The following is an 18286-nucleotide window of genomic DNA, read 5'->3' on the forward strand; positions in this document are numbered from 1 at the left end:
TCGATTGGTGACCAAGACGTTGAAGATGTTTTTTGATTCAAAAAACCTACTGCATCGAATAGCAAGGTGTTGCAAAATCATTTATTATTCAAAAATAAAAGGTCGAATATTACTCAAACTGTTCTCAGCAAAGGCTTTATTTTCATCGGTAACGGTTTAGTGGTATTTGGAATGATTCTATCATACATATTATCGTCACTGCTTCATATTTATGGTTTTTTTTATAGTTCATATATATATATATATATTTTTTACGGTTAATTTATAGTTTATATATTATAGAACATTTTTCTGCACGTACAATTTCGTTATTTGGTAGAATTTTACACTTGCGTATCTTACACTCAGGATCTTTGCTCAATTCTGCCATCTCGCCTCTTTCTCAGCTATCTCTTTCCCGTTCGGCTTGGACTTCGGCGCCGTCAGAGAGAAAAGGGAAGTACGGAGAGAAAAGAGAAGTACAGAGACCGGGAACGCAGAACACTGACAAATGACAGATGTCAGATACTCGCAAAGACAGAGAAAAGGGTTGACATTAAAAAAAATATATTCAAGCGGACGGATGTGTTTTTCGTTCTGCTGTTGGTAATGTTGTCCACGACGTAAAGTACAGCCAAAGGTATGATTGGTTTCGCGGAAAGTGAGTGTCGAGAAGAAGTTTCGCGTTGTTTCGAATGTTGTGTTGTGGAAAGTTGGCACCAGCAAGGTAGCAGTGCCGACGTGAAAACGGAAAACAAGTAGTGCGAGTTTCTGGAGGAAAACGGTGCGAGTTTTTCTTTCCGCGGGTCCGTTCCGAAGCGAGCGAGAAGTTTGTTCCAGGCAAACACGTCACGATCAAATGGTCAACGTTGGCGATGATGATGGTGATGATGGTGACGTCGTCATTTGTCGTGTTTATGTATCCGCCGTGTCGCTTGTCAGTGCGTGCCGTTGTCTATGACAACGGGGAAAACATAAAACCTGTGCCAAACTGCGACAAGACGTGCCCTCTGATTTTATGCTGAGTGGCGGCATCGTATTTATGTCCCACAATTCTCACCCGGCCCGGAATTATGTGCCCGTTCCGTGCACGGAAAAAGCGCGATCGCCATTCGCCGCTTGTTGATGTGTCCGAGTTGCAAGTGGCCTAGTTACCGTTCTACGCGCCCATTCTTCGAAGTTTCTCTTTGCGGGCTTCATCTCAGTCACCCAAGTCCGATCTTGTTCCGCAGCCTCCATTGAGCAAATTCTTCGTTTTGTTTACCATTTTTGTGACAAAGGTTTGGAATTCTGTGAAGGGGCATGCTTTGCGGTCCTTAACCCCATCGTCTTGAGAAAAGTGGTTCAATTGGCAGACACATGGCATACATCTAGCTGGATCCGGTTGCATTGTCTGAAGCTTGTCTTTGATCGCCACCATAAGAATTCTGCCGTTCGGGGGGGGTATGCCCAATTTGATTTTGTGCCACTGAAGATCCACGAATCGGCATCGCTAAGCAGCAGCGTCGAAATAAATGTACAGAATTCGATATGAATGAAACATTCCGCCCCACCAAACGGACCCACTCTACAGCATCAACCGAAAAAGGGTAGCCTCTTCTCTGCCGGCCCACTTTCTATGCTGGGAACTAGGCTGGCGGGGAAGAAGCTGAGGAAAGTGGACCAAAACGTGTGTGCCAGAGGAGAGATGATAATCACGCGCTTGGCTGTTTCTTCGTTCGTGCCGATGTTGATGATGATGGCGAACAACCGGCCGGTCGGGTGGGTTGGAAAACGAAACGTAAAATTGCCCGTCAAATGGCTACTCTTCGTGTGAAGTGTTTGTGTGTGCGTGAGCGTTCTTCCTTTTTCCAAAAAAAGAAGACGGATCTTCCCTCCATTCAAGCGGCTCTTGATCTACTATTTTGGGCCCGTGCTAGAGGAGACCAGCCTCAATCTGCGCTGCCAGGTTGCTGTTGGATACGTGTTTTTTATGTATGTGTTGGAGCAGGCTGTGAAGCATAATTGTGAGAGGAAGCAGCCGGCAGCCGGCAGCCGGTTCTTAGCGGCGGATTGGGCTAGACGATCCTGAGTGGAGGAATTATGGTGCCGGGGTCCAACCGAAGCAACAGAAGCCTGCCCAAGGTACCATTTACGGAGCAGTAATCGGAGGCGCGGCAATTTCTAAGGTAAGCTATTTTTGGTGCCATCCGTTCAAGGGGCACGATCATAACGGCCAGTGTTCGATCTTGTTTGGGTGACGTTTCCGTTGAAGTATCATAAAGTTTTGTCTATTTCCGCACTACTTCTTACGCTCGAGGACATCATCGTCACGACGAAAGTATAAGGAACTAACCAATACTGAATGATTGAACGGCGGGACCATGACCACGATTTAACGACCACTGCGACATTGTACCCGTTTTTGAATGAAAGTCGCCGATATTGGTCGGCGAACCACCAGCAAATTTTGACTGATAAGACGTAACGTGTATGGGTAAACATCTTCCGATAAGTAGAACACGAACTTTTCAGTCACGCATCGTCAACTCGATGACGCATCATTGACCTTTACAGCGGGCTCGTCAAAACGGTGGTACGCTGAATTGCTCTGCCATATGTGCCACGTGTTAAGGTAAACTGGTGGTGTACCATCAGGTATCAGGTTGCTGGTTGCTGTACCTATCGATTGATTGACTGGGCCACAATCAAGTGACGTGCTGGGGAGCCGGCGTTTGGCCACCATCACCATCATCAATTGCCCATGTGGCATTGACAAACGACGAAATGTAGGCCCCGTTTGGACGATACGAGTACGACTGAACCTAAGAGTTCATTAGACAACTCCACAGACGCTTTCTATTTGGAATTTGCGGCATTGAATTTAGTATTTTGTTTAAAAAGTTCAAGCAATTGTTTTTCAAAATCAACACCGGACAAACACCGGAAACCAAACGCAGTAGGCTGAAATGTTAACGTTAAGAGGCGAATAGTCAATGTCGGTTCCAAATACATCTAATCGGAGACCAAGCGCACCTCCTTCGTAAACACAAGAACGAGAACATGTTCAACATTCGCTCGAAGTGGTTGCGCTCGGTGTTCCGATTGCGCGCAGTCCGCATGTTGGCACCGGAATCAAACAACGATAGCTGCTTTACATTATGCTTACACTGCTTCTGGATTGCATGCTTCGCGGGCACAGTGAACGAGGCCTGTTTTCCGCAGGGAAGTGAAGAGCACAGGGAAAGAAAATGCAAACTAAAGAAACAAATACCTGCCGATGCAACGAAACTGACGGATACGATAGTTCGAACACGGCCGACACGTGTCGAGGGATCTTGGTTTGTGCTCAATGCAGCATAACCTACCGGTACACATTCGGTCCACTATTGCTTTGGGCGTTTGCAACACGGTCATGAAAATGAGTTGTAGAACTCATTACCGCAGTTGCGTAAGATGCGTACCGGATGATGAGCATACATCTGTATGCTGATACATATGTTGTTTGTATATGTTGTTTGATGCCGTAAATATGGTACTGTCGACATGAATGTGGTTTGTGGTGTACAAACCGATCGAAGGGACTGATTGAATCGCTTTCCTAGTATCGCACATAAAGAGGTGGCTCAAATTGAATATGTAGCTCAAATAATATGAATTCATTTGCATTAGCAAAAATAAGTCGTAAAGGAGTGCAACTGTTTAAACCAGACAAATCCTATAAACTCATCAACCCACTTTGCTTGAAGAGTTTATTAAAGGAGCAATTTAGCGAGCCTTCCCGAGATCCCTGGGTCCACTGCCGTGGCAATAATATGAACTGCACAAATTGTTTACACTTCTAGCCGGAGTAAATAACTATGAAAAAAGGCAAAGAAATCGCAACACTAAAGCAACCGCCAAGCCGACCGGCAGCACGTTTAGCGGTTGAGGTTGTGAGAAATTGAGATAATAAATTGGGTGAAGAATCAATTTACCCCAAAAACCACCAGACTTCACCTGCGGGCAAAATTCTGGAAAACCCGAAGCTTACCACCGTTTGATAACTTTCTCCCTTTTTTGCCGAACTGCAGCGATGTTCGAGTTGATGATGTTGCGGCTAAACGATGAGCGGTTGAGGGTGGCTGTTAAGCCTTTGGTTTGAGTTTTCGGGGAAAGCGAAACTCGATACACGACGAGGTATTGGTTTCGACCGGCTGGTGTAGTGGTGGTTTTGATTTGTAGTCCCCCCGTAATGGATTGCTTTCCGTCCCATGATGAGCATTTTGTGGTTGTTAAGAGTTTTTGTTTTCTTTTCCTTAATTAATGTTGCTACCTGCGGCGGAGTCAGTGACCGTCCGGCACAGGACATTAGTAGGACGCGTGATGGCACGCGCGGGGAATTTCCGGAAGTCAAAGCCGAGGTCTATTTTTAATCCTTTCGCCTTGGCAAATGGAGAAGAAAATTGGATGGCTTCTCCGTTGATTTAAGAGATTTATACGCCTTGCGAGAGGCTCGAAATACGCATACGTGTCACAAGATGGAATCTTGAATGTTATGAAGGTTGTGTTCCTCCGCACGGTTCTAATGTGTATGCCTAAAAGCTCCCGGCATCTGAACGTGACAGTTTTCGTACGTAAAGGCTTGGATGACTGATGCCAAAGTTGTTTCGATTGTTTACCGACGCTTGCATGCAAAAGTCGTTTGCCTAATTCGGGATTTTATTTGTTTTTTCTTCACATGTTTAACTGTTTATCATGTCCAAACAGCGGTCTCTTTTGAGTTATCTGCTGCCCGTTATCTTAAATTTTAAATGCTCTCGGCAGAGGGTAAAACATTGAGCGGTGCCATCGCCAAACGAGTTGACCAGGGATGTGGCTCTGATATGGCAACATTGAACCACTTGTCTTCATTATTTTAAACAGTTTTACTAAAAAGGTTACCTAAACTCAACGGATAAGCAGTACAATAAAATTATTCGAATAATGGCTTTAGCACATTGAATAGTTTCGAAAGTTTGTTAACTAAATCTTATAAATTTCTAGTTGCTGTTTGTGATGGTAGAATTGGTTCGGTATTCCCACTTCTATGCACACAGTTCCGCTAGTGTTGATTAGACGTTCTTCAATCCGAGTTAAGCATTTCGTCGTGGCGATCATCCTTCCGCGCGCTCCGCTACTCATGGCGTTTTTCACACGCCCCATCAGGTCCGCGTCCGTCCATCATTAGGCCAATAAAATAAACGATCGTTATCCGTACTTCTGTTCGTGTCACGCTGCGTGCGGTGTCGTTCGTCCGGCTTCGGTGGCTTTCTCCATCGCCTGGTAAGGACGGTTGTGTCTCCAGCACGTCTCATAATGTTGTTATGTTGTCGGGCGGTCGTTCGAGCTCAGCAGTGGCCATACTGACGAGAGAGGCGGAGTTCCCGCTTCCCGAGCAATGTATTTTCCGACAACAGCAGAACACTGAGCGTAAGATTAACATTAAAAATGTTTCTCATTACGGCGCACGTATTCGTATTGAACCAACCGCCTAGATCAACACATTAGCCATGTAGCTCGCATAAAGTACCCTTTAATAGTACATTCATTGACATGATAATTGCTGTAAAAATTATACATAATTACTGTCATAATGACTTTGCGGTATGCCTCTGTATCGATTGCATGAAATTCATGGGTTTCCTTGTACAACTTTCTCGCTCCTCCTCATTCTCGCAACTAATTGTGTTTCCAGCGATTACGGAGCACTGGAAAAAAGTAAAACCAAGTAGGAAATGACAAGAGCAAATGAAAACATTCTATCAGTGGTCACCGATGCCGCTGTACCATGCGAGAGAGACATAGCGAAAATGGGAGCAAGTGAACTAGTTCCGGTTTTTATTTTGCCTTTGCGGTCATTATGCCGCGTAGCAAAATGATGGTGGTTTTTCGGATTTTCTTGGCGAAACGTGACAGAGCGCGATGCTGCGTGCCAGTGCTTTGCCAGTGGCATGTCCAATATTATTGTAGCCAGTAGGGTGCGCATTGGTATCTTGTTGGATCCCTAGCATTTAGCATGGACCGAAAGCGGCGGATCTTACCGCATGCGACAGCACCAGCCGGCCAACATAATAAACATGGTCAATTAGGAAAGTCCGTCTGAGGCGGGACCGGAAAAAGGGCAGCGAGCATGATGAATTCGTCTAGTTCCGTCTAGCATCTGGCACAGCAGTGACAGATAACTAAATTCTTCTTAAGCTTTTTTGCTGCATCGTTTCATTTTCATGCCGGTTCTTGTTAGTTGCGCCAATTTTCGGTACGAGGCTCCGCCCAAAAAGGAGTGCCCCAAACGCTGCTCTCTCTCGTTAATGCTACAATATTATAAATATAAAAGGCTTGTGGGAGAAAAAAATGGTTAGGATCATCAAGATCTTTGTTTCAACTTTTCCTCCTTGCTTCACAATTCCGTTCCATAATCCTTGCTGTTCACTGCTGATGGTTTGCCACGGCTGGATTAGGGCTGCTGGCGGGGAAAGCCGGCGAAGCAGACCTCGCGATGTTTCGTTGGCCAGCATGTGTCGCACGCTTCCGAAACTCCGGCAGGGACGCTCCGACGATCGGCTTTTCAATGCGGAGACCGCTGATAGCCTAATTGGATTAGTTTCTGTGGCAGGCAGCGGCGCGATGATTTCGGGGGGATTCGGAACCAACCACATAACTGCTGACTCTGGCATTTCTACTAAGACCGCTGCGGTCTTTACGGCCCATCATCACGGAGCTTTGCTGGGGGCTTTATCAGCCGGATGTATCCCTTTCCCTATAACATATTTCTCCTGTTGCTGCGGGCTTTTGTGAGCCAAGTGATAGCAGGAAAAGCCTTGGGATGTAAGACCTTAGGGCTATGCAAAGGTTCAAGCTTACGTTTTCCTGATCAAAGGATGGATTCCAAAACCAAAATAAAATTTTATATCCGTTATTCATTATTTAAAACATATCCAGTGCATTTCCAGAGCTTCAGTACTACGGTTTTACTGTTTTATTACAAGTTCCATCTAATTGCCGCATTCGTTTGTGCCTTATGTCGTCTATACTGAAGATCCAAGAAGAATCACAGAAAAAAAACCCAATATTGTTGAATCGGTAGTAGGTTGGCAGTTGGTGTTGTAGATTTGCATGGAAGGCAACACGTACAACGATAATCATCAACCACTACCGGTCGTATTCTTGTTGATGGCTCAACGTACATAAAGTGTCCTTGATTTTTATCTCATCCACTCTCCAAACCATCATCCCGGTGTTCTATGGTGCCGGAAAAAACTAAACGTTGAATTGTAAAATGTAACTCGATTTAATTGGGAGTGTAAAGTGATTTCCACTTTCACTGTGCTTCCGTTTGGCATGTGTTTGGCTGCTAAAGAATTGCTTCACTTTCGCTTCGTTAAAAAAAGGATCTTTTCGCGTGGCATGGAAAGTGCTTCTCTTTCCATTTTCAATTACTTCATAATGAACCGGAACAATTTAGTTGGCCAAATGACTTTGCGAAGCTACCGGCCCGCCGCGACGCTTTCGTGTTTTAGCGGCTTTTTACAGTCTTATTTTTATGGTCATTTTAAACTTTTCGCACAACAGCACAACAAGCAGAAACCGGCTTCTTTGGGCAGCCGAACAATTGTTGTGTGTTGTGCGAGTAATGAAATGCTTAAGGTGCAGTCGTTAAATTTCCGCATGAATTAGTGTTTGTGGAATGCAATAATTTAGTTCAGCTTAAGTCTCGGAATTTAGTTCGTATTTCCGTCTTGGTTCATATCATCATTCCGAGTATCGTGTGCCGTATAATTCATACGCTGAAATCCAAACGTTGACACCTAATTATAGTAGCTCAGACGTTCTTTCTCACTAATGACCTTTGGCAACTACTAATGGGCGTCTGGATTCGTGAAAAAAGTTTGACATTTCACGAAACGGAAAATAAAGAAATATCAATCAATACACGAGCAGCTGAGAAATATGTCAAGTAAATCAGTTTAGCTATCTGATGCTTTGCCTCAAACTTCGCGTCTTCCTTCTACCAGTGAACCAGGGGACAGAAACCGACTGGCTGACGGGGCCGGCTGTCGGGTGGCAAAGAGGAAAAAGATAAATGCAAATCATAAACTTCAAGCATCGATAGCGTCGTCGTCAACATGGCACCATGGCCATCTTCGCCATCGCCTGCACCTTCGGCTTGAATTAAAGTAACAGCTGAACGAGAAAGTCGCTGCCGGGCGGGGTGACACGCTGCTCGAGACGCGCCGGGTTGGTGCTCCGCCTGGAAGGTGACAAAGAAGCGTTTATGCATGATCTGTCAGCGGTCGGTTAAAGAAAGCACTGCCACCATCTCGCCCGGCTTCACCGACCGATGCGTTCGCTGCCTGCGTCATCACTCGCCCTGAGCTCGGCTGTCGTCAGATCGTCAAGTCGATGGATGTGGCATCGTCCCGGGCCGGACGAGCCGGCCGGGCCTGTTGCATGTTTACGCCAGCTTATGTTTCTTCGACACCCCGACGCGCCGGCACGGGTTTGGTGAGCGCAAAAGGAATAAGTTTTTGGCCGCATTCGGTTCCGAACATTCGCGAAAGTTGCTCACGCCGCCCGGTTGTCGTCGTTGTCAAGGCAACCGGTGTCGACTTTAGGCCGGAACTGTATGCAAACGGCAGTCACGAGGACGATAACTTGGCAAAGGTTGATCGTTTGTTCAGAAAATGCTTCTCTTTCGGGAGACAGCTTGACGCCTTCACGCAAAGCACGCAAAGCACGCAAAGCACGCAAATGCTGGCAAGGCAACGTTTAGCAATGATTGTGGCGTTTACTTAAGGACAATTCTTATGATGCAATTTACTTCGCAAAATTGTTTTACTAAAAACGAAACAGGAAACATCAACCAGTAAACCAGTTGCAATAAGTTTCGATTTAGTTCGCTTCCGTTCGGACGCAAGTGGTGCGTTAAAAGACACTCTTACCAGCAGACGCCATCTTATTGCCCCTTGGCATTGGTCGCCACTCTGTCGCGGTCCCCCTTATGAAAACACGGGTCGAACGAGAAGTTAGTGACCAACTGTCGTCGGGACCAGTTTGAGTAAATGAGAAAATTGGATGCCCGCCATTTGATGTCCGTGCCGGGACCGTACCGTAGTAGCATCGAAAGTTGCATTGGTGTGCAAAGATCATTGATAATTTCAATGAGTCCACCGGGGGACGAATCTAAAGCCGCTCCACAGACATGAATCTCTTGTGAGGTTTGTGCGATGTTGAAATTTGCATTCGCTAAGAGTGTGAATGACATTATTTTTCCCTTCACTTACTTTTGCTGAGCACTATTTTTAACAAAGGATACAAAGGTTGATGGAGTTTCGTGGGCGCTTACTTACGCAAACGCAGGAATGTTAGATAATTCAACATTTTCTCGCTGATGGAGCAGCAAAAAAAACGGTTGTAAATGTGGAACACTTTATTAACTTTGCATGGATTTGTGATGGTCACTCGGTGAAACCTCGTGTTGGTGACGTTCGTTTTAGCTTTGCTAGTCACCATGGACAAGCATCTCGGGGTGATCGAGCGAATGGAAAAAATATCAGAAAACTGCTTTAATTAATTTTCGTCCCCTCCGATGGGTGGTCTACCTGGTCTATTCAGGGTTTTATTTTCACTCGAGAAGAGTGGTTAGTTTTTTCATCCAGTCTTTCAGATATTCAGAATGGTGGGTGGAAAACTATTTCGGAATACAAAAATCTCTGGCCAGTAGAACGAACGCTGTTGGCATCGTCGTGGTCTTTCTTTAACTTTGGTTTGGGTTTGCGCATTCACTAAAGGTTTCTTTCTTGCACGTGTCGTTTTCACGGGGCACTACAAGCGGCTTACGGAAACATAAAAGATCCAAAGTTTGCTGCTTTAAGGTCCTTCCTAAAACAGTTTTTTCAAACCAGAGAAAATTGTCTAAATTTAAGGAGCAAAATATACATACTCATAAAAGTGTGTGGTAAGAACATTTTACGTCAAAGTGCTTGGTTAGAGTTGAACGTGTAACTCCCAACATTCCAACTGCAAGTTCCTCCTAGATTTGTATGAACTACCAACGCTTTCTTGTTGGTTATTTTGAACAACTAACCTTCAGACTTTGTCATGATCAAGCTTCTAAAGCCTCTTTGACAAGTCAAACTTTTACTGTTCAATTGGAACGTGACCAATGCAAATCTTAAAACTTGTTTCAATTTTCTTCTCTACCATCCAGAGAAAGGCGGTGATAGCCGTCAGAGCGGAGCGTAGAAACTTGTCACCTTGTGCGTGGCGTAAAAAGCTGAATGTCTAGCACACTAAAACCGTACTGCAACAGGACGTGTTACAGAAATTTAATCCTTGTCCAAAATAGTATAATAAGAAAAAGTATTACCTTGCTAGTGGTACCGTGTCTCGAATAATTCGCACCCTGGCGGTAGGTTGTGTTACACTGGCGACGCTGAAAACTGTTTCGAAAAGTGAAAGATTGGAATAAATGGCAGTCGACGGTGTTAGGGAAAAAAGTAACGGCCATGCTGCGGAACAATGCGAAAACCGCCATCAGCCCCGCCACACTTTCGGTGCGGTCCGGCACGGCTGATTGGTTTTGGGGCCGTCCGACTGGCTGGAAAGTTTCCCCGGCTCCCCGGCGTGGTGCGTTCCGGTTCCGTGCAGTTCCGGCTGTGGTCGCACACACCGTAGTGCCCGAACCCGAAACCCCCGGCTACTGGTGTTCAACCGACTGGCCGTCCGGAACCGGAAATGGAACGAGCAACCGGATACGAGTTCCTTATGCCGCATGCCGCCTGCCGGGTAGGGAAATAGGTAGGGACCAATGGCCGAACTTCCGTTTCTAAAAGTAGCGCCTTTTATTACACTTTTTTCCTACCCCTACAAAACGTGTGCTCCAATGGCCACCACCGGGTAGAGGCTGGTAACGGTGTAAAGTTCAACTAAAATTAGACCATTTAGTTGTGGGTTTTGTTGCTGGTGTTGGCAAAAAGGGTCTTCGGGACATCCGTTTTGCCCAGTGAAGAAGGGTCAGTCGGCACAAGCCGCGACTTTGAGCGATGAAATCAGGGAACGACAATGCGCAAGTAATGTGTTTTCTTGGCAATTTTGCTGCCCAAAAATTATGAAGCGGAACTGGTAAAGAACAGGCTTTCTTCTGGCATTTTCTTCGCCTTTCTCGAAGTTGGTCGCTGATAGTGCTCAATGGTTATTTTTCACTTGTCGCACTTGAGTCATTATTGTTTCGGCCGCCACATAATGAACCCATTTTGTGAATACAAACGAATAATTTATTTATCCCACCATCTGCGGAACAATGACACACATTTCATTGGCAGTTAGACGGAGAAGAAGTGTCCTCGATCAAAGCTACTGTCTGTAATCGGAAAACGATTAGTGAATTTGTAGTATCCATTCAACGAAGCTACAAAATTGAACCGCGTCCATTCATTACGGTAGTGAATGTTTCCTAGTTGCCAGGCGGTAAACTCAGCGCCGACATAGGAAAGCATTCGATAGTGTTTGGCATGCTGGACTGCTACACAAACTGCATAAGCTTAATTTTCCGTTATACATACTAAAAATACTGAAAAGTTGTTACAACAGCAGAACATATCATGTACTTGTGAACAACACCCTATCTGCACCTTTTAATGGTTTAGCTGGTGTCCCACAAGGAACTATCCTTGGTCCTTCCCTCTATTATCTATTTACGTCCGACATTCTGAAAACAAGAGCGTATGAAGTGGTAATATATGCTGACGACACAGCCCTGATATCAATAAGCAAGGTAACCAAAACAACAATTAAGAACCTACAAAAACTCGTACATTCCTATAAAAATTATTACAATAACTGGAAGATAAAACTGAATCCCTTTAAAGTTCAGGCTATATTTTTCCATATAAATTCAGCAAGCGAGTTGTCTCCCTACCTGGGCAAAATATCATTATAGATAGTCAAAATATATCATGATCTTCTCACATCAAGTATCTAGGGCTGCTACTGGACAATAAACTTAACTACCGTCCATACTTAGAAATATTACATAAAATACTAGACATACTCATCGAACTGCTTTATCCATTAATCCACAGAAAATCAAAACAAAACTTTTCAAATAAACTCTTTATTTACAAAACAATTTTCTTCCCTATCTTAACCTATGCTTGTTCTCTGTGGCCGCAATGCTCCAAAACTAACTTCCTGTCAATAAAAATCAGACCGAATAAAATTCTCATAGCGATCCTCAATTTACACTGGGAACACCAAAGAATCTAGTTCTAAACCTTGCTAGTGCGCAAAGATTCGAAATTGCCAAACTAAAAGAAGTCCTAATCAATCGACGCAATAATTCTATCCACGCAACAATCCGTGAGTTAAGAGATTTTAAAGATAACTGTGGATTGTTAGCTGTAGATTTTAAAGTTAACTAGTTGTAACATGTTGTTACTTCAATCATTCATTTTGATACCCTAGACTTATTAAACAGCTGCAATCGCAATGTGGAATATCTCTGTACTGTAATCAAGCATTTATGTCGAATAAAGCTCCAAGTTTAATAATAAAAAATTCAGCCCCACCAATCGTTACACGTCGTATGTAGCTTAGTATCGTGTCACTTCCAACACGCCTCATTGCGCCTTGTGTGCGTAGCAAACGTCGTGTGTACGGAAGTAATGCGCCCATCCAACGTGGCGCTTTTATGGCCACGACTTCGAGCATCGTCGATTGTCTACACTGGTCAGCTGTTTTCTTTTCGCCTGTGGTTCTCATATTGTTTCTGTTTCGCTGTGCCCAAGGGAGAGTGAAATTTGAGCAATTTCACGACAGCATTAGTGAGGTGAGACTCGTGAGGTGAGGCACATGTTGGTTTGAGCGTACTAATAACGGTGAAAAACTAACACCAATCTCACTGTGACGACAGTATGTTGATTGTAGATCATCCCTTTCACTGTTCATGGGGTTCTTGCGTGACATGCGTTCAGTAACGATTAACATGGTTTCAACTTGTGTTGTCTTCAATTTTGATTTAAAATCCGCGTGGTAAGGTACTACCAAAAACAATCTTTTTTCAACGTTACAGACCCCAAGAGTGTTGGCTTGCGTGTTAGTTGGAAAAAACAGTCCCCACCGTCTGTGCTGCAAGCAGTGACCGTCATGCCAAACCCATTTCCAATACGATCCGTGAGTGTTTAGTAATGCGGGGAATGTCTGACTCACTCGGTGAGTGGCACGAGAGAGGACTTCGATGTTCATAGCAGCAACCTCCGGCGTGGCAGTCGTACGTGGCGCATACACGTTGGCTCAACTCTATGCTCGTTCGTGAAAACCGGCTTTTGGTCGCTGTGTCTCGGCTGTGTGCTGCTTCTGCAAGCCTCTGTGCGTGCGTGGCGTGGCGAAGGAGGGCGAAGCCTTGCAAGCCGGGGTTGGGTTGCAAGGGTTGCAAGCCGGGCGAACACAACAACGTCGTAACCGTAACACAAACCAAGTGCAAACCTGTTTCGAAAGTGTGTCCCACTGCAGCCGTTGGAGCGCGGATCGCGAATCAGTGCCAAGCAGTGAGTTAAGGCGGAAGTTTATTTGTTTTTGGCCTGTAATGGAGCAGTCGGCACCGTCCGCGAATGCGAATTTAGCGAGGGCGAAAAACGGGATGAAATTGTGCCAGGTTTGTTTTTCATATGGCCGGCCGCCGGGGCATATTGTTTACGTGGCCAATTTGTAAAAAGAGCCCTCGGCGCACGCCAAAAAGTAACGCACAAACCCACCCGGTAGATCCTCAGCCGTCCATCCAATTGGCCACAGCTTCGAGCATGATAATGTGACAAGAAATTGTGTGCTAACCCGATGGCCAAACAGAGCAGGAGTGAAATGGAGAAATTTCCGTGTGCCCGATGCCTTCCGATTTATCATGGAACGTAAAACCGCTAAAACGCAAACACTGGTGGGCTGCTCCGAGGTTTGTCTTTGCTTTCTCCAAAAATACGTGCTTGGGGAAAAGCTATCATTTTAATTTATGGTTTATTTTCGATGGCCGCAAGTTATGTCGTAGAAGATCCTCCGAACTATGCTGCGGGGTCCGTTTATGCGCTCAGGCGATTTTTGTGAGGACTGCTTCAGCTTCTGGTTTTCGGCAGAGATGAAGAGCGCTGTCGTCAGGGGTTTGTTGACTTACGTGAGATATCACACAAAGACTGCATTCTGTCTCCAGATGCCAAGTGTGTCCGGTGTGATGTGGTTTATGACAAAATCATTGTTTACCATATGTTTGACTAGTAAATGTTTTGTCTATAAGCTTACTGGGTTGTGTATAAAGTTTTGCGGGTCAATACCAGAGAGCGCTGCTAGCAACCTAATTTTAATTTTTATTACATTGGTACACTTTTCATATGTGTGTGAAGGTGTGTGAAGTTTTATTTCAATCTGTCCCTTAATTTTTATTTACGTGCCATTTGGTATCAACAGTATTTTTACGATGAAAAGAATCAAGTATCGTGCTGTGACTTAATTTTTATTTTTGAAAGGTTTAAAAGCAAAGGAAAATTATGAACGAATGTTGAAAGTGTATAAGTATTCTTCAGCTTCAATTGATAAATTGAAAGAGTTTAAACGTTACGTTACATAGTTTCTGAGTTTAAACGTGGTCATACTAGCCTTCAAGACGACCCATGGCAGAAATGTAAAAAACAGACACAACATCTGAAATCGTAGAAAAAATACATGATGGCGTATTGGAAAATCGTCAAATCACTTTAAGAGATTTAGTATAAGGTCTAGCCATCTCATTGAGCAGTATTGTTTCATTATTGTTGTAACATTTTGCACCAACTGGAAGAGACAATTTTGTGAAAAAAGACACGGTTTGAAGAAGAAAAACATCCTTTTTCCTCAGGGCCATGCACCCTGTCACAAGAGCATTTTGAAAATGGCCAAAATCATCGAATTAAAGTTGTTTTAGTATCCTCCGCATTCACGAGATTTGGCCTCTATCGTCTTCCAACTGTTTTCCGACCCAAAAAAATCATGCGTGGAAAGCGTTTTTCATCAAATGTTGACGTCATAACAGCTGTGGAAGCGCAGTAAGAAGCTCTTCCAGTTTCTCACTTTGGACGGAATTCTTAAATTGGAGTCTTGCTGGATAAAGTGCATTCATTTCTGGGAGACTATACTGAAACATACAGTGAACTTTACATCATAGAAATGTGTTTTTATTATCGACCAGCAAAACTTTATACACAACCTAGTATATGTGTTTCCCCAATCTAGCCATTTGAACGCGCGAATAAAAATAAGGGGTTTAAATGTTCTCCAATCTCGGGCCCATAAATTGACGGCAAGATAGCTTCTGACAGCTGTCAACGGATTGGCAAAAAAAAAAAAGTTTAGCTCGTCATTTGTCCGGTTGAGTAGTTTTTCGGTGACGTGATGTCGTGATCATTAAGCCCGGTCACCGGACCAGTCGGGTTTGGCTTCTGAGCTCTGAAGAGAGTGCTAAATGCTGGGTTTACTGCGGAACACACATAGTGATGGTGGTGATGGCCAGCCGTTAAGTTGGAAGAAGATAGTAACTTTAGCGAATTTCGTAGTGTCCATTTCTTCCTTTGTGGGGCAACATGATTTAGACACCAACAGACACTTTTCACGTTTCTGGTTTTTTTTTCTCTACTTAGCCCCTCCCAGGAGGGTCTGTGACCAGAAGCGAAGAGTCACTGGACGCTTTATGTGTTCACGTTACGCCGGGATTTCGAGCAATCGTAAATCGTGTGAAAACCAACGCGCCCGTCAATGATGCGCGATAGGCACCATTTGTACCAGTCCGGGAGCTCCGAGTTTTCCGAAGCTTTGATTCGATTTATAGTTTTCCAGCTCATAATCACGGCGTGGCGGGAGTGCCGGGCGTGTCGGAAAATCGGACGATTTATGACACGGGTCGGATGAAAGGCGCGAAAGATGATCCAGGCAATGGCGCGCATCCTTCGACTAGGGTGTAGATTTCTTTGCACGATGGTTTCGGATTACGGTGGAGGAACCTCAAATTGATCCTTTAGAGCGCACGTATAAGTGGCGAGTGTCTGGTTGATTGGTAGCCGTCCCTTCCGGAGAGACGTGGGTGATGGTTTCATATCCACCTGAATCAAGTTTCATGCGCCGCCCGGGGACGGATACATCTAATTGGGTACTAGTTGGGTGATAAGACACGTTTTTTGTGTCAATTATCGCTGGTAATTGGTTAATCATTTTCATTGGGATATAAGAAATAATTTCTCGACGTGTTAAAGCTCTTTATGTCACTGTAAAAGTACAAAACGAAGGTTTGATTTCAAATTTGAAATAAACTGTACCTGTACTGTACAGTAATGTAGAACACTAGAGTTCAAGTGGACACTAGAATTTTAGTATTAATAACAAACATACCTGAAACGGTTGCATTATGTTTGATGGCCTTTAAAAAAGTACAGCAACAAAATTGGTTGCGTTGAATCGGCGGGATAAAATAAATTTTGGAGTTTAAAGGATTAGAAGCTGAGCTAACACCATTTGTTAAACTACCCACAATCACTACGTTATCGAAAATAAATCATGAGATTAGTACTACATTACATCATCCTAGTACTCGGTATTGTTAAAAATTCCAAATTTATCAAACTTTTCAACAACATTCCAATTACAACGACTGTATGCAAAGGATTACATATAACAACAAGTTACTAGTCAGCATACCCAATGAACTTTTCGATGATAAATTGAGTGCCATTTACAACGTATTGCGCCCTTTTGGTAAATATGTTACAAAAACTTGAAAAAACGAAAATGTGCAAGCCTTTCGAAGCCTTTGGAGGTTTGTGTCCTTGAATATCCCCCCCGGGAACGTAGTAAAACACGGGATCATCACTTGTGGTTCGCATATTTGTTTCCGCTCGCTTTGCTGCATTCGTTCGGTTTGGTGGTTCGGCTCAGGGAGTTTCTAACGCCCCACCCGCAAACAGAGGGCCGAATGGTCGCTAGGGACAAATATCCTGTGTCCGGCGAGCGTCAACCAAGCGAAAGTGTGCGGTCCGAAAGAAGGGACAAGAACGAAAAAAAGCGATAAAACCCTCACTTTAGTTGAGATTGAAATAAAGCAGACTCAGCTAAACGTGGCCATTCCTGAGAGAAATAGGTTGATGTGCTATGCATAAGCAAGCACGGCCCCGCATAGAATGCGTTAGCCATAAAATGAGTTTGGCAGATATCGGCTGGTAAGTAATCATTCTCGTGAGAATTTTCGTTCTCAAATATGCACACTGGTCGTGTTTAGCCATAACCAATGGAAGGACGTGTTCACTCCCCGTTTCGAACCCGGCGAGATGTTGCCGTGGCCGAACTAAGTATTCAACATTAGGGACAGCGAGTTCACAGCGAAACCTTCAGTCCCCTTAAACGCACGACGAGGAGCGGAAAATCGGAAAAAAGGTCCATCCATTACGAAGGCAACTCGCGTGCGCGGTGTCCACGGAGCAGGGATAGATCCGTTTCCGAACTCTCCACCATGGTGATCTCCTTACGTCATTGCTGCAAAATGGATACATCTTTTGCATAATGGCGTAGCGATGAGGTTAACCAGCGTCTCTAGCGCCATCGCCGGCAGCTATTTGCTTTAATTGAATAATATTCTTTTACTTTTAGTTTTTATTTGCTTTTGATACTGCATACGGCCGGCAGGCCCGGCAGACAGTGATAACATGGGGGTTTGTTTGTTTGTTATTACAGTTTCTAGAAGGAGCATAATGCTTTTCTCATAAAGACTTAATTAATTTATGCTCCGGCACCGGCTTGGGGCGGGACAAAGAAGAAATGAGGCCGAAGGGAAAAATAATCTATTTTTGCTCACATCACTTCGGAAACACTCTCCGTTTGATGTTCATTCGTTTGGAGAAAAATCAGAATGACGATCACGTCACTGCTGGCAGCAAAAATGTGTCGGAAATCGAGCCGGCCAGACCTATGGGAAAGAAAAGCGGGGGACAGTTATCTATCCACTGGGCGGAAAAATGTCGCCAAAGAATTCGTCGCTTCAGTATGTGAAGTGGAGATCTTTTCGTTCTCTTCACCATCCAATTCCAACATTCTTCGACCGACTTTCACTTCCGCCTTCGTCCTGCACTTTATTGAACCAGACAGGCTGCACAGGCGTTACACTTGTGCCGCACCGCATGGCGGTGAAGAAAATACCGGTTTACCAAGAACCGGAAGGTGAAAATTAGACTCGCACGTGTTGGCAACAAAAATGTGTCTTCTTCGAAATATTTTACATTTTCGTAAAACCTCGTGGGCGCATTGTTGC

At 44.4% G+C, this 18286-nt stretch overlaps 1 protein-coding gene across 4 annotated transcripts in view; it reads left to right on the forward strand.

Moving 5' to 3' along the window:
- The first annotated feature begins 546 nt into the window (after positions 1-546).
- Positions 547-18286, forward strand: part of LOC131211871 (polypeptide N-acetylgalactosaminyltransferase 5) — a 74364-nt gene continuing 56624 nt past the window's right edge. For 2 of the 4 annotated variants that reach the window (XM_058205527.1, XM_058205526.1), the window contains exon 1: positions 608-619. The gene's annotated coding sequence lies outside the window, so the exon portion shown is untranslated. Of the gene's footprint in view, positions 620-1211; positions 1260-18286 lie in introns of all 4 variants that reach the window. The other 2 variants (XM_058205530.1, XM_058205528.1) reach the window with 2 other exon arrangements.

The sequence above is a fragment of the Anopheles bellator genome, chromosome 2 (genome assembly GCF_943735745.2).
Source record: "Anopheles bellator chromosome 2, idAnoBellAS_SP24_06.2, whole genome shotgun sequence".
Taxonomy (NCBI): domain Eukaryota; kingdom Metazoa; phylum Arthropoda; class Insecta; order Diptera; family Culicidae; genus Anopheles; species Anopheles bellator.